At 39.5% G+C, this 24,417-nt stretch overlaps 1 pseudogene; it reads left to right on the top strand.

Moving 5' to 3' along the window:
* Nucleotides 1-808: 808 nt before the first annotated feature.
* LOC122126053 lies at nt 809-6,667 on the top strand (annotated as a pseudogene).
* Nucleotides 6,668-24,417: the final 17,750 nt, after the last annotated feature.

The following is a 24,417-nucleotide window of genomic DNA, read 5'->3' on the forward strand; positions in this document are numbered from 1 at the left end:
TATTTATTAACCAGTTTTACTGATCGGTTCTTCTGTTTTCTTTTGTTAGTATTTTTAAATGGATTGAAATAGCCTTTTTCTGGTTATAATCCTTATTCCTATCCCACCCTGCTCCATTATCTCCTCTGTGTATTTGCTATCTCTATGAGCTACATTTCTTCATTGCAACCCTGTTCTCTTGGGCTGTCCATTTCCATTACAAACTACTATAGGACACTGTGCATGTGGATGTTACAACTCACTTTTCACACTATGGGCAGCAACTTCAACTTCATTTGGAACCCTCATTGCCTTGACTTCCTTTTCTTCTATCTGGACAATTGCAAATAAACCCATCTTAGGTGATAGAACACTTATAGAAAGAATCTTAAAAGTAGACTCATTGAGTGTACTTATTAACATCTAGTCACTGAGCATTAGCAGACACTGTTCTAAATGTTTGGTATATGTCTATAAACAAAGACAACTTCCCTCATAAAGCTTGCATGCTACGGGAGAGACACACAGAACAAACACAATTAAATAAGTACTTAATACTGTGGGAATAGAAAAAGTAGAGCAAAGGAGTTCAGATTTGGAGAGTGATACAGTTTTAAACATTGTGGCTAGGTTATTCTTCAAAGGTGAGCAGATACACAATAGGTTGGGGCATCTCTGTAATCTCTAAAGGAAGGAGCATTCTAGATGAAACTTACCTGGCCTTAAGTTAGGGTATATCAGTGTGTCCAAAGTGTGACAAGGAGGCTGATGGCTAAATTGGAGAAATAATGGAGAGAGATAGTAGGAGATAATGTCCAGGAGCTTAACAATGAATCCAGGTCAAGTAAGACCTTCCAAATATTATGTATTTTGCTCTGAATGAAGTATGGAGGGTGGAACAATTAGTATTTTGAATAGAGGAATGATTTGATGGAAATTAGGTTTCAATAGGACCATTCAGGATGTTGTAGTGAGGTGATTCTGTGGAGGTAAAAAGGTAGAAGTTATGCAATAAATTGTAGCTAGATTCAGGGTGGCAAGCAGTGGATATAGTGGTTGTAGTCATATTCTGGGTCTATTTTGAAAGCCTAGCCAGTCAAGTCTGCTGCTAGATAGAACAACAAGGCTTTAGAGAAAGAGAAAAATCAACAGTGACTCCAAAGCATTTGACTTGAACAGCTGGTAGGACAGGACAGCCATCAACTGAGATGGACAGGGTTATGAATGGGGTTACGATTGTGAGTGGCTTTGAGGGACCTTGTATCTGAGTTAACTAATTAGGAGTCCAAGTAGAACTGTTAAGTAAGGCAATGTTGAGTGAGTATTAGGAGAGAAGGCTTAGCTAGAAATAAAAGTCTGGGAGTGTCTAGTATATAGATGGCCTTCAAAGGCCTCAGATTAGATGACATCCTAAGGGAAAGCGTGCCGATTGAGAATGACCAGCACTACCAATTGCTGTGCTCTGATATCACCTGGGCTGTGTGTGCAGACTGTTAATTCTTCTGCTTTTTCTTATTTTTTTTAATGACTTCTACCAAGGGTTTGACAGGGGTCTTACTCCTCCTGCCAAGAGTTACATGAAAGATTTTATGATACTCTGTGCTCTGAATCTATTTGAACTCATATATGATTTGAAAGAGTCAGAAAATGTTAAATTATATTTTATATTATACAAAATACATTTTTTAAAAGGAGAAAATTGGCAATGTAGTTTTGAAAAAATTCATACATTTTTCCTGCCTTTATAGTTTGACCAAAGTGTGGAGGTATGTGTTCCCCAGTCAGGAATGCTAAAGTAGTAAATTATGGACATGACCTCATCCATGCCATTGTTTGCAGCTTTATGTACATTAGAATTTTATTTTTTAATAATACAGAATGCACACAAATAAGACTGAGAAGTCAAGGAAACCAGAAATAGTGCATCTCACTTAGAAGAGTAAAGAAAAGTTCTAGTATGCAGGAAGGCTATGCTTCTATCACACCATTTGTTTAGATTACAAAAGAAGGTTGGAAGTTTCCAAAAGAGATATTTTTGGGAGAAAGACCTTCCTAGACTCTTGGGACACTACAAATAAAATAGAAGACATAATAAAAACTAATAGATGGTGGAAAATAGAAAGGCAATTTAAGTCTATGAAACACAGAAAGCAATACAGGCAAAGCAGTGTTATCATTACCTTCTACTGAACTTTACTAATCACTACCACAGAAGAAACCTAGACTTTTTTGTTTTGTTTTGGAGAGAGTGTCTCATTATGTAACCCACACTAGCCTTGAATTCCCGATTCTCCTTCTTCTTGTCTCCCAAGTGCTGGCATTACAGATTCATATCACAACATCCAGCTAAACTTGTTTCTAGTAATAGATCAAGACACTATCAGAAAGAAGTATGTTCTTAGGTAAACCAACATTCACTGAATATATAATATGTTATGTAATTATCTTTATGGATATAGTCACCTTTTATGAAATATTCATAGCTTCCTTAAGTCATAAATAATAACACTCTCCATTTTATAACAGCAAAAACTTAAATACAGACTAGAAAGTCAAGCCCCAAATCATGCAGACCTTAGCACTTGTGTTTCATTATATCTGGAAGGGGTGTGTATTATTGGAGTGTGACCTCAGGGCCTTATGCTTACTAATCAGATGTGCTGTACCACTTGAGCCATGTCTACAGCCCCTTAGTATTTCTGAATTCAATCACAGTCATTGCTTTGAAAGGAAACCAGTCTTCTATGCATCCTGTAGTAAACTTTAGGCACAACAGTGCAGAAATGCTCATCGTCCACATAATTATTGTAAGTGTAATCAGTCCTTTACTTGTTACTTGTTGGCATTGATTAAAATAATAGGCATCCAAACTACAGGTATCAAAAGTTGAATCCTAATATTTATCCCTACCCAGTGAATATTGTAATTAATAATCAGTCATAATGTAGTAATACTAAATGTAGTGTTTAATAGAATCCTTAAATGAGAGGTTCTCTATTGGGGTTAATTTGGTCTCAAGAAGATTGGGGAGTGATTCTTGGTATCTATGAGGTAGAAGCCATGGATTCTCATCCACATCTTATCACATAAGTTAGTCCACCCCCACTCAAGCAATGAATTGGGCAGCCAAGAGTTTCAGTGCTGAGATCAAGAAATCTCTTCCCAAATGAAGTGTAAATGGAAAGAAAGACCAAAAAGTGTGATTCAATTGATGTTTGTGTTTTTCTCATTTTAATCTCTAAAAATTGAGTTATTTTGAGTGAATATTTGTTTCTGTCCTTACTTGCCATTGTTTTGAAAGTGATTTCTTTATAATAATCTTCATAAATCTCTAAACCTTAATAAGAGATCAGTTGCTATTCACTTTATCCAAAGTGTGCTAGTAAAAGGTCTATTTGTCCTCTATATGAGGTAGGTTGTATTTGCACACACATGTGTATGTGTACATGCACACAGGCTGTTGGATTCTCTCTCTCATGCTCTCTCTCTCGTCTTTCTGGGTTTTGTTGGGAAGTATAAATTGGGTTTTGGGAAAAGATGCTTCCCACTGCTTCCAACCTTAAGCCTTCACTGCTTCCCATTAAGATTTCCTTTGGAACTTGGCCTCTTTTACACTCCCATCTCGTGCATTCTCTCTTCTAATCTAATACCTCCGCGTACATATCTAAACATGATCAGTGACAGTTTTCGCTGCAGGGTGAGGCTTTTACTGACAAGGCCAGTGAGCGCTGATTTGAGACCAACCATTGTGAGTGACTTCAGCTGTCTCTTCAAGTGACATCCAGCTACTTGAGAAAGAAGTGATGACGAAAGTTCTTTGGACAGAAAACTTTCGCTGACAAGAAGGTGACAGGTCCTTGCACAGCTGGTCTCTGATATGCCTCCGAAGGGTCCCACAGAGCGACTAATTTGTGCTTTGCAGTAGCTGTGAGGAAATATAGGGCTCATGCTTTCTTAGAGCTTAGAGTAGTCTATAAGACAGTCTGGCTGTGGGCACAGGCTGGAGGAACCTACTATTGAGGGGCAATAGGCCAGGGAACTCCATCTGACTAGAAAATGAGAATGTTGAAAATATTAATGATGAGTGGATATTTTCCATGCCCAGAATCCATTCTTGTCCTAGTAATAGGACCTTGATTTTCCATTAGCAAGCCATCTCATCTCTAATCTTATTTTAAAGGGGGCAACCCTGGATTCCTGGTCTCAGAGATAAGCAAATAACATTCATTCTTTACATCACAGCAGTTGGTTCAAAGAGGGGCAAGTGATCCAAAACTAAATTTTGTGACTTCTGCCACACTTGTCTGGAGAGATATGTACTCTTTCTCTCTATAGTTACAGCTGTGACTGTAAGCCTGGAGTTTTTGAGAATCACTATGTGAAAAAGTTGTTAGAGAATGAACCAACTGGAAGGATGGAATAGCTAAGAAATGGAGAGAAGAGACATTCAGTCCTAATGAAATTGGCTGTGACTCTCAGGTGTATCTGAAGGACCCTCTATTTTGGACTTTTCCATTACACAAACCAGTGAACTCTTGTTTTCCCTATAGCTAATTTAAATTGGTTTCACAACAAAATGATTCTGATCAATACAAGTAGTTACCATGTTTGAGGGTTTGCAAATACTGCAGCTGGAGATGGAAAAGTATTGTGGGTTTTAGAGGCACACTATCTGGTTTTGAGTCTTGTCTGAATATTTCTTACCTGGGTGTCACTGAACTTAACTTTTCGATACCTCTGCTTTCTCATCTACAAAATGGAGATAATAATTTTGTCTATTGTGAGGTGGTTGTGAGGATTAAGTCAGATGACAAAGTAAGACAATGCCTCCAATACAGTAAATACTGCATTTTAGCTGTCATTTTCTGTGCCCTAGAAAGAACAGCCTGCGTGGCTGGGGGTTTAGCTCAGCGGAAGGGTGCCCGCCCGGCACGCGCAAGGCCCTGGGTTCCATCCTCAGACCTGGAAAAAAAAAAAAAAAAAAAGAAAGAACAGCCTGCGGGGCTGGGAAGGTGGCTCAGTGGTAGAGCGCTTGCCTTGCATGCCTGAGGCCCTGGGTTCGATTCCTCAGCACCATATAAGCAAAAAGAAAAAAGCCGGAAGTGTCGCTGTGGCTCAAGTAGTAAAACGCTAGCCTTGAGCTGAGGCCCACAGTTCAGGCCCCATAACCGTACCCCCCCCCCCCCCCAAAAAAAAGAAAGAGCAGCCTGCTTTGGGGTCTAGGTCTACGTTGTGTTCCCTCAGAAAGGGCACTGCAAGGGGCTGATTGACCTAAAATGAATTATTCTATTGCTATGGAAAAGTCTTAAAATCAGGTGTTTTAGCTATGTAACACATCATGTTTCACTCCTTCATTTGTTCTAGAAGTGTTTATGGAGTGACTGCTCAGGGCTAGATGTTGAGCTGAAAACCGACTTGAATAGATGAGAGTCTTCCCCCAAGAAGGGGAGAAATCAAAGCAAGATAATATTAACAGAAGAAGAAACATGTTAAGCACTATATGAGAGATGAAGTAAAGTACTGTGGAGGCTAGGAAGCAGGTCAGGGTAGGGGTGTGTGTGGGAGGACTTGAAAAAGAAGCACCAAATAAAAGGTTTCCAGAAACAGATGTTGGATTGATAGGATTCTGATGTGCAGTTTGGTTGACAGAGAGAAAAGCATGAGCTAAGCCAGAGGAAACATGAGTCATACTTCTCTATCTTTTCCATGGACTAGGAGGTTGTGCACAACTCACCACCCCCATGCCAGACCTTACATTTGCATTTGTTGAGAAAGGTCTCGTAACAAGTTCATATTGACATAATGAGTATTAGGTAAATTGGCTTAAGTTTACTGTATGTTTTGGACCATTCATCAGCTCAAGGCAGGAGAACAAAACCCATCACAGCTAGCTTACCCCAGTATACACAGTCTGAAAGTTGACTGTGTGTACTTGCCTTTCTTTCCTATGTTCCTTTATTTTGTATAGAGGCTCTTACATTAAAACAGTCTGTTGCTCTTTTCCTCCTGCATGCCACTGAAGACTCTGGTGTCGCCATGGGTTGCTCCCCCTGCCCCCAACCTGGTGTTACCAGTATTGTAAGAACAAGCCATATCCAAAGTCTTGCTTTTGTTGAGGTGTCCCTGATGCCAAGATCTACATCTTTGAACTGGGATGGAAGAAGGCAAAAGTGGATGAGTTCCCATTTTGTGGGCTCATGGTGTCAGATGAATATGAGCAGCTCTCTTCTGAAGCCCTGGAGACTGCCTATATTTGTGCCAACAAGTACATGGTAAAAAGTTGTAGCAAAAATGGCTTTCATATTCGAGTGCAATTGCATCCTTTCCACGTCATTTGCATCAACAAGATGTTGTCCTGCGTTGGGCTGACAGGCTCCTGACAGGTATGCAGGGTAACTTTAGGAAACCCTAGGGCACTGTGGCCAGGGTTCACATTGGCCAGGTAATCATGTCCCTCCGCACCAACCTGCAGAATAAAGAACATGGGACTGAGGCCTTACACAGGGCCAGGTTCAAGTTTCCTGGTCGTCAGAAGATCCACATCTCCAAGAAGTAGGGCTTTACCAAGTTTAATGCGGATCAGTTTGAAGACATGGTAGCTGAGAAGCACCTCATCCCTGATAGCTGTGGAGTCAAACACTTCCAGAATCGTGGTCCTTTTGATAAGTGGTGAGCCCTGCACTCATGAAGGCACCCAGTGAGATCTATCACTCACCCCCACGTTAGTCATGTTCCCCAATAAAACTTGCATTATGTCTAAAAAAAAAATCTGTTAGGCACCCTATGGTCATAAGGACATCGTTCCTTTTCTTTCCAATAGTGTCAGAAATACATCCTGACTCATTTGCTTACATTGTTCCCTAGAATTAACTTTTTTTCTTAAGGATGTAAGACTGGTTCTCTATGTCCATCCTCCATGCTCAGTATTTTATATACTCTACCACAAGGGGCTGACTTCTTTGAATGTTTTTGAACTTAAGTCCACTTGGAAAAAGTCATCATGGCAGCAGAGTGGCAGTATGAAATAAAAGGAAGGATATAGTGATTTTCTCCTTGCTGAGAAAACACTGGTGATGGGGATGGAAAAAGGGAAAGATGTGGCAGTTCTATGATGAAGAGAAGCCCAGAAAAGTGCCCTGTTATACTAGATGTCTTCTAACTATAGGATAAATATCCATTATGTCTATAGGGTGGTGGATTTAGAATTCTAGGAAAGTTTTATTCACTTCCTATGGCTTCCACACAAATGGCCACAAACTTGGTGGCTTAAACCAGTAGTAACTGAGTTTACAATTCTAGGGCCCAGAAGTTTGAAAATGTAGGTATCAGAGGAATTGTGTTCTCTCTGGAGACTCCAGGGAGAACCTTTCCTGTCTACTTTCAGCTTCTGATGACATCAGGTGTTCCTTGCCTGGGAGTTACATCATTGTTGTCTCTGACCTTGTCTTTTTTTTTTTTTTGTCGGTTGTAGGGCTTGAACTCTGGGTTTGGGTGCTGTCCCTCAGCTCTTCAGCTCAGGGATAGTGCTCTACCACTTGAGCCACAGTGCCACTTCAGGTTTTCTGAGTGGTTTTATTGAAGATAAGAGTCTCACAGACTTTCCTGCCCGGGCTGGCTTTGAACCAGGATCCTCAGATCTTAGCCTCCTGAGTAGCTAGATTGCAGGCATGAGCCATGGGTGCCTGGCTAATATATGTATCTTTACTTCTCAAATCTTCTGTCCTCAAAAGGACACTTGGCATTGAATTTAGGGTTAAATCAAAAAAGGTCTGATCTGGAGATTCTTAATTAGTTACATCTACAAAGACCCTTTTCTCAACTAAGGTCATCATATTCAAATTTCCAGGGCTTAGGATTTGGCCATATATTTTAATTTTTGGAGGAAGGGGAATATTTAACCCACTACAACAAATGGTGAAAGTTGGAAGGAGAGGAGAAGGAAATGAAAGGATATCTTTGAATGGCAGTTACCAACTAGTCAAGATATGTGCAAAAGATGATACAGTGCCTATTATTTTCTTCCAAAAATCCCAAGCTGGGAAGGAAGTGTTTGGGGGCATAAATGAAACAAAGTTTTTCTGAGTCAATGGATTACCAAAGCTGGTGGGAAGCATGGGGTCATTGTGCTACCCTCTCTGTTTTTTTTCTGCTTGAAATTTCTTGAAAACAAAAGCATGTTGAAAGAACATAATAGAGAATACACCGCTTCCCTAGGTTAACCACTTAGCAATTAAATTTCAGTGTGGTTAATATGCCCAATTCACTGGTGAATTGTGGGGTGTCCACAGATTTGTTTTGTGACAGAACATTCTTGTATTACCTGACAGATAGGCCTAAAGATTTACTTTGTGTGGAAACACACACATCTTTGACAAGATTTTGTCTTAGAATAAATGCTCTTTCATCATAGGCAAGTGGGAAATTCATGTCTCCTTGTCCAAACCCAATGCATTCAAAACCTATGACTAGCCAGGGTCTTAGAAGGAAACAGCTTGTTTTTCTTAATCATCCTGATGTCACTTAGAAGTAGGCACAAACGACAGCTATCCCCTCCTGACTCTATATACTAACTGTCACAGGGAAAGATGAGCCTATTTAACCCCAGGAAAATGCTGAAATAGTTTAATTGTCTTGCTTCCATAGCAGATGGTTGTTATCAGATGGGGGCTGGGATGGCTGAACCCAATGAAACACCAAATGCTGAGAAGAACATGTAGGCAGGCATAATTCTGTAATTTAAGCCCTGGTGTTTTATTAAGAAAAAATTAAGATTGTTTCTAATTTCATTGCAATGCGTGGTGTAAAAATGATGTCAGAGGAATGGTTTGCTGGGTTATTTAAAAGCCTACAGATACCCTTTACAAGGTATGTTGTTGACAGTTAAAAATGGCATACCTATTATTCACGTGACAAGGAAAAGGCTGCTTGAACTTGATGGCTGTAGATTAAAAAAATGGGGAAGTGATGGAGTTTGGGATGATAACCTGCACTGCTGTGAGTCTTGGGCTAGTCTGGGAACTGAATACTGAAGTTTTCCCATGATGAGGTCAGCCAGCCAAGGGACATCTGAGTCTGTTGTAAGCAACACTTGATGAAATTTCCTTGTCTATTACTATCTCAGTTTCTTTGCTATCATTTTTGTCCTGAGTCTGAATTCTTTTTTCCTTCTTTTTTCCTCCTCCTCCTTCTTTCAGAGAAAGAAATGATGAACCATTGGAGAAGTGAAAATTTTAAGGTCCAGTGTCCAGTAATCTCATATATCATGGTTGAAAATAACCTCCTAAAGCAATAGGTCCTAAACTTTAATATTCATATGAATCACTTGAGGAGCTCCATTTTCAATGCAGAATTCCCTTCAGAAGCTTCTTACCAGATCCTCCGTGTTATGAATGTGATTCTCTTTGAACTACAACTTGGGTAACAGGTCTCATTCTTATGATGGTAGTAGTTGGAAGCACACATCCTGTAATATTGGTTGAGTCCCTGCTGCGTATGTTTTTTCTCTAGCATGTAGTGGAATCTAAATTAAAATCCAACACTGTTTAGAATTGAGGTTTCTTCAGGAGAATCACAGTGTTTTCTTCCATTTCTTCGAAATATCGACTGAGAAGTCCTGGCCCCAGTTGGCCCTTGACTTCAGGGATGTGTACACTGTTTAAGAGCATCTGGGGCTAGAGGTAAACATGAATTCGGAGCCATCTCCCAAGTCAGAAGCCTTTCTTCTGGTCCGTAGTTGAAGAATGTTACTTGCTTAGCTCTTAAGGCTTTCAACTGGACAGCAAATGATGTGAATTCAAGTGCTTTCAGTTCTAACATGTAAATAATAAACTTCAAGAATGGAGGTACAATTCCACTTCATCCAGGGCTTCTTGGAGCTTTTGAGTAGCAGCAGTCAGAACATTTGTGTAGGAGGAAAGTTTGTATCCATTGCATAGAGCCTGCTTTCCAGGCTCTTGGGGAATATGGTAGATGGCCATAATGGATCAACTGGGAATGGAATGGACCCAGGGACTGATCTCAGATTGAGAATATTAGATTCTTATCTTCACTTTCAGCAAGAGCTTACCAGAAGTAAGCTCTTCCTTTTGGAAAATAGTGTTAAGTTTATCTGTTTTTGTTTTTGTTATTGTGAAGGACAATCCTTCCTTAAGTTTTAGAATCTAAAACCACAGGTAGATGATTGGTAGATTCACTTGACAGAGGATGGGATAATTTTTTTCCTTTAATTGAAAACACTTTCTAGAAAGCAAAAAAGAAAACCTGTCCTACCTTTGAATGAGTCCATATAGTGTTTGACAGTGATTCCCAAAGGAATGGAGAGGACCCACAGCAGCCTGCCCTCTCCAGGGCTGAAGGTAGTAGTGATGTTGCCTCTCAGTTTATCCTGTAGTTTTAAAGCTGAGCTCTCTAGACTTAGTGGAATATACATCTTTCTAGCCCAAGAATGCCGCTTGCTTCTCTACATGGCCAAGCGCTTCATCCATCACTGCCCTTCCTTGCTCACCTTCATTAACCTAAACTTGAGTTCATCGTGTGGCAGCTCAATAACCTTTAGTTGTGAAGTCCCTCAGTGAAAGCCTTGGTTATAAATCCCACGTCACAGAAATGAAGGCATAAATGCCAATCGGTGTCACTGCATAATATTTACTATTTTAATTAAAGAAAATGAATAGTGACATTTATTAGGTCACAAGTTACTTGTTAATGGCAATGACTGACAAAAAATTACTAATTTTATGAGCAAATCTTGGAGCGTTCCTTAATAATTATTTTGTTATGCTTTCAATGGGACCAGTGCTAGCAATCTGTGGTGCACTTTTTTTTTTTGGCAGGGGGAAGTAGTATTGGTAAGACACACTTCCTGTATAGGAAAGGGAAAGTAAGAAATGGTTAAATTCAGAATTGCTTTCTTCCTGCTTTTCCCAGACCTCTTAGGCAAACCCTGGCTTTCTTCAGTAAGTGTGTGTGTGTGTGTGTGTGTGTGTGTGCGCGCGCGCACGCATGGCCACACACGTGTGTTTATGTGTTTGTGCGTGTTATTTCCAAAGACATACACTCATGACTCAAGAACCTGTCCCCATCAGATATCCACTAGTTCAAATATTGTGGACTTATGAGGTGGTAAAACCTAAGCTATTTCATTGTCATGCTCATACTACCACCATGAAGAACTGTGAATCTCTGCCAGTTCAGTCACTCAGTTTCTTCATTACTGGAATCAGTTGTTTTAGAGTTAATAGATGAGAAAACAAACATGATTATTTCATGACTATGCATTGATAGCACACGGTGCCCTAATCTGTAAATGGTATCCTCAGTATATGAATCCCTGGTGCTTATGTGACTTCAGTATTCCATATAGCTCCTGAAACAGCATCTTCCAGTGATGAGGGTTTCTGTTACCACAGCAAGGAAGCCACACAGTCCTGTGGCTCTGAGATCATTGGTTGCCAAAGTTACTTTTCCTTGATTGTTCAGGAGGTCTATAAAATTTTGCTTTCCAGAGCTTCAGCTCCTTTAGTTTTTGTGTGGCTTATTTTCTTAGTGATCAGGACAGTGCTGAAAACAGTATCTATTATACTGGGTATAGCTTATTTGCATCCTAGTGACGGGAAAATATTAAATGTAAACTTTTTTTTACTTTTATGTATTCTTGAATAAGAATAATCTTGAGTACACTCAGAATAATTTTGAGTCCAGGGGCACTCAGAATAATTTGGGTCGAATGGCACTCAGAATAATTTTGTTCTACAGAGAGTCTGCATTTGAACATGAGTGAAGAGAGAAGAAAATGTTTGTTATATGTGACCTTGCACTAGACATTAGGATAGGCACTTTACATGCATTTCTAGACTGCTGTTTTGTTTTGACAATACTAGGGCGCTGTGCTTGCTAGGATAACATAATATCACTGAGCGGTACCTCTAGTTCTATTCTTCCAAGTGGTTATGTTTAGGATAGGGACTTATTTTTTTCTTACTGCCAGTTGCATACCTGAGCCATGATCTGTTTACTTTTAGGCTCTTGATTGTTGCCAAATGATATGTGTGCACAACTGTGTCCTACTTCCCTCCATGGAGATGGAGTCTCTGGGACTTCTCTGCATGGGCTGGCTGGAACCACAACCCTCCCAATCTCAGCCTTCAGCAGAGGTTGGGATGATAGACATGTGCTACTGTGCAGAGCTATGAGTTTTCTGTCTGGACTGGGTGAATTTTTTTGTCTGGGCTGGTCTTGAAATATGATTCTTAGTCTCTTAAGTAGCTAGGATTATAGGCTTGAGCCACCAGTGCCTGGCTACTTCTTGTTCTTTTATAGCAATAGTTCAGGATAACATATATGTCAAAATGTATTTTAAGTGTATAGTTTAGTGGGCTTTGATAAATGCATATGTGCATATAATGGGTATTCCAATCAATATCTGAAACATTAACATTACTCTAGAAAGTTCCCTTGTGGCCCCTTCCAGTCAAGTCCATCATCCATAGACGTCCACTTTATGATTTCTTTTGCTTTCATTTTTTAAAAATTGTTTTAAGACTTTATATAAATTCAGTCAAATGGTATATGTCCTTTTGCTCTTTTATGTAGTGCTTTGCTTTTTAGAATCACCCATGTTGCTTGTATAGTGAATATCTTTTTTATTGTAAACAGTGTTACATTACATAGACACGCTACCATTTATTTATTAATTCACCTATTAGTGACTACATTTTGTAGTTTTGAGTGATTATGAATAAAGCTATTATGAGTATTCTTTTGTAGTTGTTTGTGAAGATGTGTGTTTGCCTTTTTCTTGGGTAAAGTTTTAGGACTGAAATTGCTAGATGGTAGGGTAGGAATGTGCTTGGCACAATGTAAGAAACTGCTGCACCAATGGTTATGATATTTTATGTTCTCACTGGAGCGTTTGTGAGTTCTAGTTGTTCTACACTTTGCAAGATTTTCAGCTGACAGTTTTAGCCATTCTAGTGGTTTTGTTTGATACCTTGTTTTATTGAAATTTATATTTCCCTAATGATTAATAATATTGGGTATTTGGGGGAGAAAAATATCTTACTTTCTTTAACATCAGGTTTTTATTTAGAAAAAATAGTGATACTGCTTTTGAAGAATTCAAGCAGGTAAAATATGTAAACTGCTCTAACTCAAATTATAGACTAACATGCCAGTAAGCAGTAGTTTTTTAGTCATTCCTGTCAAAATGACCAACATTTTGAATGACCAGTGTTTAGGGATTGGTTATGGAGGAACTGAAACTCTCATATATTGTTGATGAAGTGTAAATTTCCTATACCTACTTTTGAAAAATGTTTGGTAGTATCTATGAAATACAAGACATCTGTCTATCCTGTAACAAGCAATTGCAGACCTAGTTGTTACATTCAGAAATGTATACATACATGATCCAAACAATATGTCCAGGATTGTTCATAGAAAATATTCACAATAGTCATAACCCATTTCTGCCAACAGTAGAATGAAGAGATAAATTATGATGTAACTCCACAATAGAATGCTATCTGACCTTGAGAAAAATGAGGTAACATTGTACAGGGTTGTGGGGATGGAAATCACAGTCATATCGTTAAGAGAAGGATGTCAGACATAAAGGAGTATACAGAGTACAATCACATTTAAGTAAAGTTCAGAGAGGAGAGCAGCAAAGACATTTGTTAGAAGTTAGGAGAGTGATTACTTTTGAGGAAGAAGGCTGGTGACCAGAGGTAACAAGAGATCTTGGGGGTTTGGTCATATTCTGCAGGTTGTTGGTCCTTCTTTGAGCTAGTAGGAAGACTGCGGCACTTTTGAGAATTTCTTAAGATAGATTTTCACGCTTTTTGTTGCACTTGTTATACTGTAATAGAAATGTTTACTTAAAAAGCCAGAGCTGTTATTGCCCTTCGTTATTGGTGCTGTCTCTGAAGGGGCTTACATTGATTGTCTTGCCCTGGCAACCCCTGTACCAGTTGAAGTTTCTTCCTGCAAAGGCAAATCCCACTGCTCCCGAAGACCTCTGTTGTCAGCTTTCTGCCCATCCCCTGGGTAATCTCAGAGACAGCCCTATAAAATCAGACTTGACTCTCCTGTATAACAAATTCTTCCCTGAGTTGGGAGGAGACAGCAGGCCTGCCCCTCAGGCATGATGCACTGCCAGCCCCTTGGAGCTCTTGGTTGATTAAACGCTACATCTTGCCGAGCTTGCAAAGTCCAGTAGACGGGTTAGATCTCAATGCTGGAGGGAGGCCCTGATGGAAATGCTCACATTCTGATCCAAACAGTTGAAGGATTTAAAACTTCACACTTCGTCACAACTTTATGCAGAAATGTTTCTAGAAACTAGTGAGACACCTTTCTCTTTGGTTTACTTTAAAGGAAAGAAATTCTTTGAAAACATTAAACAGCATTGGCAGAAACTTCTATGATTTTGATCTCTTTGATTCCCTCCAGTACTCATGTCTTCCAAACAAAAATATTTGGGCAGCTAGTCTATGTTGGGCATGATGCTTGTGCACATAGTATCACAAGTTTGGTCTCCAGAATAACTAATAGATCAAGATACCATTATTCCAGCTTCCAGTGGAAGGAATTGAGTCTCAGTTTAAATGAGTTGCTCATGGGCATATGACCATGAAGTAACCTAGGAGTGCTGATTTTCAGATATATTAATTTTAGATATATTAATTTGATGGTCATGATTGAACTACAATGAAAACAAGTACAGAGAAGTTTGTGCGTGAAGAATGGATGAAACAGATGCTGCGATGAAGAAGATGAAAGAAAAAATCTACAGGCAAATGGAGCTCAGCAGGCTGGACTTGAGCAGACACAGAGAAGGAATTATCAGCATCTACACTATCACGTTCTTGTAATTTTTGAAGTTTTCATGGTGTAGGTATTTGTCATAGGTTCCTGGATGCATTGTAAGTTTTCTAGACTGGACAATTCTGTGATGTTTAAAACAAAGTTAGGTTCATCATGATCCTTAGTCACACTTAGTCATTACCATACTTCAAGGGCCACAGAAAAATGTCACTTACTTGAACCTAGGTCATCCATATGACCCCTAACTTGTCCAGTAATTGAATATTCAGGCATGGTAGGTTTTCTTTGGTCCAGCTGATGGATAACTGATATGTCACTCTGCCTGTCATTTGCTTCCATCACTGCTCATCAGTTAACATTTCCCTGGAAATCCTGTTGATTAAAGACAAACCACCACAGAGCCCCCAGTGACTGGACTTGTAATGCCATATCTTAGGCTCCTTGCCAACTCTTTGGGCAGTTCTGCTCACCCAATTAAACCCCTTGCCTTCCCTGGACCACATTTGCAGTAGCTTCTCTCTTCCATCACCTGTTATTGAGCATTAAAGGCAAACTCAATTTTATGCAGATAAATAGAGTTTAGTGGTAATGTGCCTTATGACCTTTGAAGTGACAGGATGACATTAATTTTTAGGGATTTTACCTTCTCAGGCTGTCATGGAGAGCATGTAACTTGATGAGAATGAGGTCTCTGCATTTTGAGGACGCACTTACAGTTTAACATGCTGTTTCAAATGTAAGGAAGCTCTCTCTTTAATTTTTTTCACTAGCTTGACAGTTTTTCAAACATATTCACTGTCAGCCCTAACAACCTGTCAACAAATGCCATTATGTGAAAATTGCCGAGACTCACTTGAGGACTGTGAAAAGTGACAGACATGCCACACGGATAAGTTTCTCAAAAACCCTGGGCTGAAACTTTTGAAAGACACTCTGGCCCTTCCAAGGAAAAAATGAACAGTCAGATCTCCAGGAAAAAAGCCATACACTTGTCATATCAGATATCTGTTTCTTTCCTGGGCAAATTAAGGTGTATGTGAAAGAATAAAACATACAGGGGACAAAAGCTGCCAACATCCGAGACTGTGCCATGTCCCCACTGTTATCTGGGAATACAAGAAAGGAACAGAAATACAAGTTTTTTTCTTCTACTAGAGAATTCAGTTTTTCATCCAGTGTTTCAGGGAATGAAGCAAGGAAGAAAGACAGCAAATGGAATCCACTGTGAGCCTCAGACATAATAAAATGAGGATTTGTAGTAAAGTTGGGGAAAGACAAATCCTGGGTGGGAAATATGGGGAGAATGTGGTGGTATAGAGCAAAAGGACTTGGATTTGAGACTCGGAGACTTGAATTTGATCCTATCTCTGCTCAGCAAATGTAGCCTGGCCTGAAACACTTTGACCCTTCCAACCTTATCTGAGTGGATGATAGTGCCCACCCCAAACCTGGTAGTGAGGACTAAGTGAACAGTTCTTTGCACAAGAACTGCAGTGGAATTCTGAGACTCAAGTTACCTTGGCAAAAGAATGTTTCTGACCCCAAGGGAATTATGTCTCACTTTTAGAGGGAATTTGACTCTCTATTTGTCAGTTTTCTGTTTATACAGATTCAACTTGAATGAAATACTTCATGTTCTGTGTGACATGTCAAATCAAAGGTAATCCCCCATGGACAACGTTGGAGGGAAAGGGAGGTTGTAGAGAGGAGAGAGGAAGAACAGCTGGACTGCAGATACAGATCTGTCTTGTCCACAAGACTCCTATTGTTGCTTTACCTATGGGGATAACTGCTTGGTTTTTGTTGTTGGTTGGCCACAGGGTTGGCAGCAACAAGGTTTTCTTTTTTTAAATAAATATTTTTTATTGTAAAGATACTGTACAGAGGGGTTACAGTTACATGAGTAAGGTAATCAGTACATTTCCTATCGAGCATTGTTACCTCTTCCTTTGTTTTCCCCCTACTATCCTTTCCCTTCCCACCTCCCCAACTCCCCGCCCCCCTCAGAAGTTGTAAAATTTGTTTTCAAAATAGAGTCTTGTACATCTCATTGCTATAATGGGTCAATGTGTATCCTTATTTCAGCAATTTATTTCTCTTCCCCTCCTCAATTTAGAAAAATGTATATACAAGATGCAGGGCACTGGAATCAAATACAGTGAAAATGGGATATACCATGGGGGAAGAACATAACAAAAGAAACAAAAAAAAATCACATAGTACATTATAAGTACTTTAAAAACAACAGCAACAAAGAGCCATGTACATATGACCATATAAGATGATGCTAAGCAAAATGAACCTCAAGATAGGGACAGCAGCAGGGTCTTCTAACTACTTTTCTCTTGTATCTTACTCCTCTCCTGAAAGATGTCAAGTAGGAAATCTGACAGAGATTCTTCTTTGTTGTTGGTTTGTTCGTTTGCCAATTGTGGTGCTTTAGAATGAGAGCCTAGTGCTCTCTCTCAGCTTGTTTGATCAAAGCTGGTGCTCTGCCACTTGAGCCACACCTCTTGACTGGTATTTTTTATAGTCAATTGGAGATGGCATCTTGGGGACTTAAAAATTTTATTGTAAAGGTGATGTACAAAGGGGTTACAGTTACATAAATAAGGTAATGAGTACATTTCTTTTTGAACAGAGTTATGCCCTTCCTCATTTTCTCCTGCTCCCCTCTTCCGTTCCCCTCTTCCTTACGTGGTAAAGTTCATTTCCAACATAGTATCTAGTTCTTCTCAGGCTGGCTTCAAACCTTGATCTTCAGATCTCAGATTCTTGAATAGCTAGGATTATTTATAGATCTGAGCTACCCACACCTAGTAAAGATTCTTTTTGCACAAAACTCTACTCATGTTTTTCTGAACTTTTCAACAGACCTTACTTTTGGGCTTCTGCATTTGTCTCTGCATTGTTCCGTTTTACCAAAAGCCCTGCTAAGTTGGTTTAATCAGAACTCCGTATCTTTGTTTCTTGTCATCCTCATTAGAGATTGAGTGTTTTTTTTTTTTGTTTTTTTTTTTTTTTTTTAATCCCCTAGCATCCTGCAGGTGATATCTGATCACACTAGTCTGTTTTCAACAAGAGAGCTATTAGATTGGTTTAGCTAGAGTAGCTATTATGCTTTTATAAGGTCTAATTGGCATTAATATCTTTTTTAAGGTTTCAAAACTACTAAATGGAAGAGCATGTCCCACTTTTATCTGAGTTGAGGACTAGAGACCAGCTTTCAAAGATAAATAATTTACACAAAGTCTAACGCTCATATCCCTAGACTCATTTATGCAGCTTTATGTAAAGTTTTTCCAATTTAAACTTTCTCTGCTCTTCTCTTTGCCATTGTGCCCTTGGGAGCAGAGGCTTCACCTTGCTTTGACTGTAGCTCCCATTAACTCTAATGGGCATGCAGCACATCTCTCCAAGCATGTTGAGATGAGATTATTTCCCATCCAATTGTTTTAATGTCGTGGGTGTTGAGTGAGTCTACGAACATTTAACCTTTTGTTTCATTATAAGGCTCAGAGCAGAGAGGGTGTGGGAGAAGATAAACCAGGACACAAATGCCAAGAAAAGATACATTGACGATAGCTTCATGAGAGCACAGTGTATAGAATAACAGAAAAATAATCACAAGTCCATTTGAGAAGTAGATGAGTCTCTTTTTGGACTTTGAATGTTAGATTAATATTGCTAAAATGCAGCATGGAAGTGGCTAGGAGAAAGAAGAGAAACATAGCACATGCTATGTAAAATTGCAATAGAATATCCCTGTTTGTTTTTCATTATTAAAAAATGTAACAACACTTTTGACTTTGTAATGTATATCAAGATTTTATGTCCATTGTTCCTTTGTTTATTTTCTGATCCTCATAACACTCTTATTTAATTTCAGGATTTAAGGTCAAGGTATATGTATGCTCTTGTTTGAATCCCACTTACAAAACTTACAAGGTTGTGTCCTAGAAAAACACTTATTTTTTCTAATAATGGTAAATGTATTTTTATTAGAATATATTTTATAAAAATATATTTTATAAAAATATGTATGCATACATACACATAGATATATGTTTGTATATATACACACATTTGTACATCAAAGTAGAAGAGAGAGATTACTATATCTCACTCAACATAGAGCCTGGAATTTATTATAAAAACATAACTATTATAAAAATTATTTTTTTCATTAAACACCCTTGTTTCAATATATAAGTAAGCATGATAGGTAGAGAACTTGTCCAGGACGGAGATTCCTTGTTCCCTTTCCCTTAATATACACTGACTCACCAATGCAGACTGGATCTAAAAAGGAACCAAAGTCTGAAACATCCAGCCAAGCTTATTGGGCTTCACGAGGACAGTTTGGGGAAGGTTTTAATATTAAGTTGAGGAGAACAGGAAGGAGTAGACATCTGGGCAGTGTCAGGCCAGCTTGAATTATGTAAGGAATGAACAAGGAGTCAGGGAAGAAAATAAATACTAGGATCCTAGAGTCTGAAGTCCAGTGAGAGTCAGCAAAGCAAAATAGAGAACTGGATATGGAGAACTTGTGGCAGGCATGAGCCATGGCTGTAGTCTGGGATTAAATATGATTAAAATACTTATCAGCCCTGTGCTACTAGTTCAGTAGATGTGGCTACATTTTTTTACTATTGTTGATTTTTTTGTTTGTTCTATTATTGGCTTCCAGGCGACTCCAGAAATTGTCGAAATAGTGTCCGTTATTTAGTACCATTTGTCCCTTGGAAGCAGGCAAGGACTTAGGTAGAAGAGACACATGGTCATCCCCTCAGGATTTTACTTATGTAGTCACAAGTTAACTGAGCACCTACTCTATCTCCTAAGTGAGGGCAGGAACTGGGAAGGCTCTGCTAAGTAAAATTCTGTGACCTCAACTTGGAGAGTTTATTCTCTATGGGGAGAAAATAATAACCAACTAAACAGACGGATATACAAATAAAATCGTGATCATATGCCAAGGGCTTTGAATCAGGGAAAGAATTGGGAAAGAGTTCTTAAATGGGACAGACAGAGAGAAGTGACAAGACTTAGAGAAGGAGTGATTGCTAGTTATGGGGTCAGTGTAGGGAAAGTACTCCAGCCATCAGAAAGAGCACTAGAAAGGTCCAGAGGCGAAGATTTTTGTTTCAAGGTGTTTTGTTCCATAAGCGGTGACTGACTACAGCATCCAAATGGGTGGTATATAAATATATCTTGACAAAGCCTCCAGACATGAAGTTTTCTAGTGACCAGCAAACTTCTAGAAGGGAAGGCTGTTCCAAACCACAAGATTGCACAAGATAGACCAGCAAGTGAAGACAACACTGCCTGTGTCTGGAGCCATAAAAACTGAGATCAGCCCCAAAGTAAGATGGCCTCTCCCCATTGGTATGGGGCAGTGGCAGACAGAGTATGTCCATCTTCCTGGTGTACTGACAGCAGTAAATCACAGCTGGTTATTGCTAGGTTCTGGGATTTGCTTCTTGGAGAAAAAAATAATTAACACTGGCAGGAGTTTGATTGCATTAATTCACAGAAAGAAACACCCAAATGATAAATCCATAGTGAGAGAACTGCCCATATGTTACAGATTGGCTTAACATGGTTGAGGCATTAAATAAAAGAAGTCTGGAAACAAAAACCTTTATCAGCTTTATTAGCATTGAACTCTGTGGCTTCCACCGGGGCTGACATACTTAATTAAAGATGCTCTAGTCTAATTAGGTTGCACATCAAATATACAAATGCAAACTTACTTTAAAAAACCTGCTGGGTAGGGTTTGAATTACCTCTATAGTATATATCTTCATCCTTCCAATACCAAAACTTTTCCAAGTGACACAGGGACTTTGCTAGACAGTTCTGGAGGAGTGACATGGGTTATGTCTTTGTGCCAGACCTCTTTATATCTAGAGAAAGCTCAGGGCAAGAACTCTACCACTTGAGCTACAGCGCCATTTCCAGTTTTCTGTAGTTTATTGGAGATAAGAGTCTCACAGAGTTTCCTGCCTGGGCTGGCTTTGAACCTCGATCCTTAGCTCTCAGCCTCCTGAGTAGCAAGGATTACAGGCGTGAGCCATTGGCATCTGGCGGTGACGGCGGCTGCTTCTTCTTCTCCTCCTCCTCCTCCTCCTCTTCCTCCTCCTCCTCCTCCTCCTCCTCCTCCTCCTCCTCCTCCTCCTCCTCCTCCTCCTCCTCCTCCTCTTCCTCCTCCTCCTCCTCCTCCTCCTCCTCCTCCTCCTCCTCCTTCTCCTCCTCCTCCTCCTCCTTCTTTGAAGAAGATTCTAGTTCTCTACCACTTGATCTTTTTTGCGGGGGGGATAGTTAATTGGAAATAAGTGTTTTACAGACCTTCCTGCACAGGCTGGTGTCAAACTATGATACTCAGAGCTCAGACTCCTGAGTTGCTAGAATTATAGGCATGAGCTGCCAGCAGGAAGCTTAAGAAAAAGGTACTTTTTTGAGAGTTCATCCAGAAATCCATTTTAGCTAGAGTTCTTATTGAGCTTCTTTGGTGGATTTATTTAGATATTATCATTATCCATCAGCATCACTGTCATCATTGTCATTATCTTCATCATCCTTACACTTCATACTTTGCAATACAGCCTACAATTAGCCAATTTATTTACAGGACCCCGGATTCATGCTTTGAAGCTTAATAACTTTGGAAAAGTGATTTCTTACCACTTGTGTTAGTTATCTATTACTATATAAACACTACGCTCAAATTTTGTCTTCAAGTAAGTATTACTCATCTCACCATTTTTGTAGGTCAGAAATCTGACCTACAGTAAGCTAGGTCCTCCTCTTTTGTGATCAACCACTCCTACGGTCTTATCTGTAGGCTCCATTGGGTGATTATGCACTGGTAAGTTCCATCATGAGTGCACTGGCAGATTTGTTTGTTCACCAGTTGCTGCAGTGATTGCCTCAGCTCCTCACTGGCTGCTGGCCAGAGGTCAACCTTAGTTCAATGCTGTCTGAGCCCCTGTAGGGTAGTACATGGGCAGCCAGGGAGGAGGACATACAGATGGAAAATGTAGTGTTTGTATAAAAGAATCACAGAAGTGATAGCATATCAATTAGTCTGTTGCATAGATCAGGGGAAAGGATGATCGTACCAGAGTGTGGCGTGTGATGTGAATACCAGGAGGTATTTTCCAGAAGCCGCTGACTATATCACATTTATCAGCTGTCAGGTGAGGCAGCCACAGTATCTTGTCTTCCTGAGAGGACGCAGTGAGAACTGCGCAAGAGGGTTTTGATCAGTACCTGGTGAATGTTATGTTTGTGGTAAAGGTAGCTATCACTCTGGTCTCTTTTAATCTCCCTTGCCCCAGTAATACTGTGGTTAAATACAGACAACTCATTTTAGAGAGGAAAAACAGTAGCCTAGTAAGCTAACAACTTGTACAGCTTGTACTTGTACAGCTGCAGGTGGCTTAGCTAGAAGTTGAAGCTTGATTCCAAAGCCTTAGCCCTTTCCTCAACTCCCTCCAACCTATACCATGTCTGTGAGAGAGAATTTCATATACATATGGTCCTTGTTTATTGACCAAACTGAGGCTATGACCTATTCTAATATATTCTGGGATCTCCATCATGAGCCAAAAGAAAAAGGGATTAAATTGGCCCAAATTGAGAAAACAGATGCAATGTGATGCTTAAATAGTGCCTGGACAAAGCACCCAAATATTAATATGTTAATATGTTTCATGTTGTATAGTAATATATTGACATAAATTCTTAATTATTGCTAACAAAGACACTAAATGCTGAGATAAAGATCCTTAAAAGTAGTGAGGTGTGGTGAGGACTGGTGTCTCACATCTGTAATCCTAGGTAATTGGGTAGCTGAAAATGGTAGGATCAGAGATTTAAGCCAGTGTGGCCGAAAGGTGTGAGAGATTCCTTCTTGATCCACTTATTGGAGTAATGTTATGTGCCTATTATCCCTAAGTGATTTTGGAGGCTGACTGGGAAAATTACAGTCCCAGGCTAGCCCAAGTAGAAAAATTTGTGAGGTTCTATTTCCATGGAGAGAAGCTGGATGCAGTAGCACATGCCCATTATTACACCAGCAACATCAGGAAGTGGTTTGTGGTCCAAGCACACATCCTGGTTGGAAGCAAGATCCTTATTGGCTCATAGATAACCAGTGATGGGAAAAGCTTGAAGGTATTTTTAATTTATGAACAATTTGGTCATTTTATAAAACAGAACTGTTTATTGCTCAGTGATGTCTGGTTCTTATTTGTGGATTTAGGATGACAACAGGCTAGATCACTGGGTTGTGGAGGAATCAGTCATTGAGAGATGGGTGAAAAGCAATCTGTACAGTTCCTAATCATAGTATTTGCTCAGTAGAAACATGGGCTCATATCTGGTTGATTTAGACTGAAGAGTCTAGCTGGAGATTTGGTTATTAGAAATCTTAACTTTAGTACTATTAGAAAGTAGAGTATATGTATTTCTCAAAGCTCTCAAAGGCATAGAATAAAGGTGGGGTCTTTGAACCAGCAACATCAGCAACAACTGGGAACTTGTTAGAAATACAGACTCTTGGTTCACATCCTAGATCTCTGGAATCAGGAACTCTGGGGTTGGAGCCTGCAATATGTGTTTCAACAAACCCCTGTGTGCATTCTGATACAAGCTCAAGTTTAGGAATCTTTAACACAAAATGTTTCCTTTACTTCAGCTTCACTTACCCAGAATGCTTAGCTCTCATAGTTGGAAAGTTTATTTAGAAGATTCTGACTTTCTAGTAAACTAAGTTGGGGGAAATCAAGATGTAAATTTATGAAAGTCATAGTAATACCTGCATATTAATATGTTAATAGACTCAAAATAACATTTTATACATTTCTGTAAATAGCAACTTACATTTGAACACACTGCTTAATCTTGGGGTGTCCTCCTTTATTAAAGTATCACATTTTAGACATGGTCCTTTCTTTCAGAGTCCTTTCTAATACACACATGAAATGATAGAAAGCTTTCTCCTCTACAATTAAGAACACTTGCTATGGAGGAACATACTAAGAAAGCAAGCACCCAGTGTGGCCTGCACATGTTTGTTGTATGTGCATGTGTATATGTATAAGAGAGTGAAAGAGAGATACAGAGAGAAAAAGAGAGAGAGAGGGAGAGAGAGGGTTGCAGGTGCAGAGGAGACACGCATCAAATATGTCAGAGGGTTTGCTGTGGTAGTTCTTACTTATACAAGGACACTGATCTAGGAGATCACTGTATTGTCACTCATTCAATTGACAATTAGTTATTAGATATCATGCTAGAAAACAGAAATATAGGTATGAATGGGAAATTATTGCCTCTCCCAGTGATGTTAAAATAAACTAGTTTATATACCATCAAACTTAGAAAATGTATGCAAGTACAGAGATCCCCATTTAGAAGGTGACCATATACCCTCGTTTGTTGGGGACACCTTGGTGAATATCCTCATTATCCTAATACCCTGTCCAGTAAGCACTACTTTTACTGTCAAAACTCTCCTACTCACTTCCAAAGCTACTTTAGAGTAGGGGGGTTGCTAGGCATTTTTATGTGCTTGTTCATCCTTGGTAGCCACAGAAGTTGGGCGAG

Source organism: Dipodomys spectabilis, unplaced genomic scaffold (genome assembly GCF_019054845.1).
Source record: "Dipodomys spectabilis isolate Male_0828 unplaced genomic scaffold, ASM1905484v1 ptg000273l, whole genome shotgun sequence".
NCBI lineage: Eukaryota > Metazoa > Chordata > Mammalia > Rodentia > Heteromyidae > Dipodomys > Dipodomys spectabilis.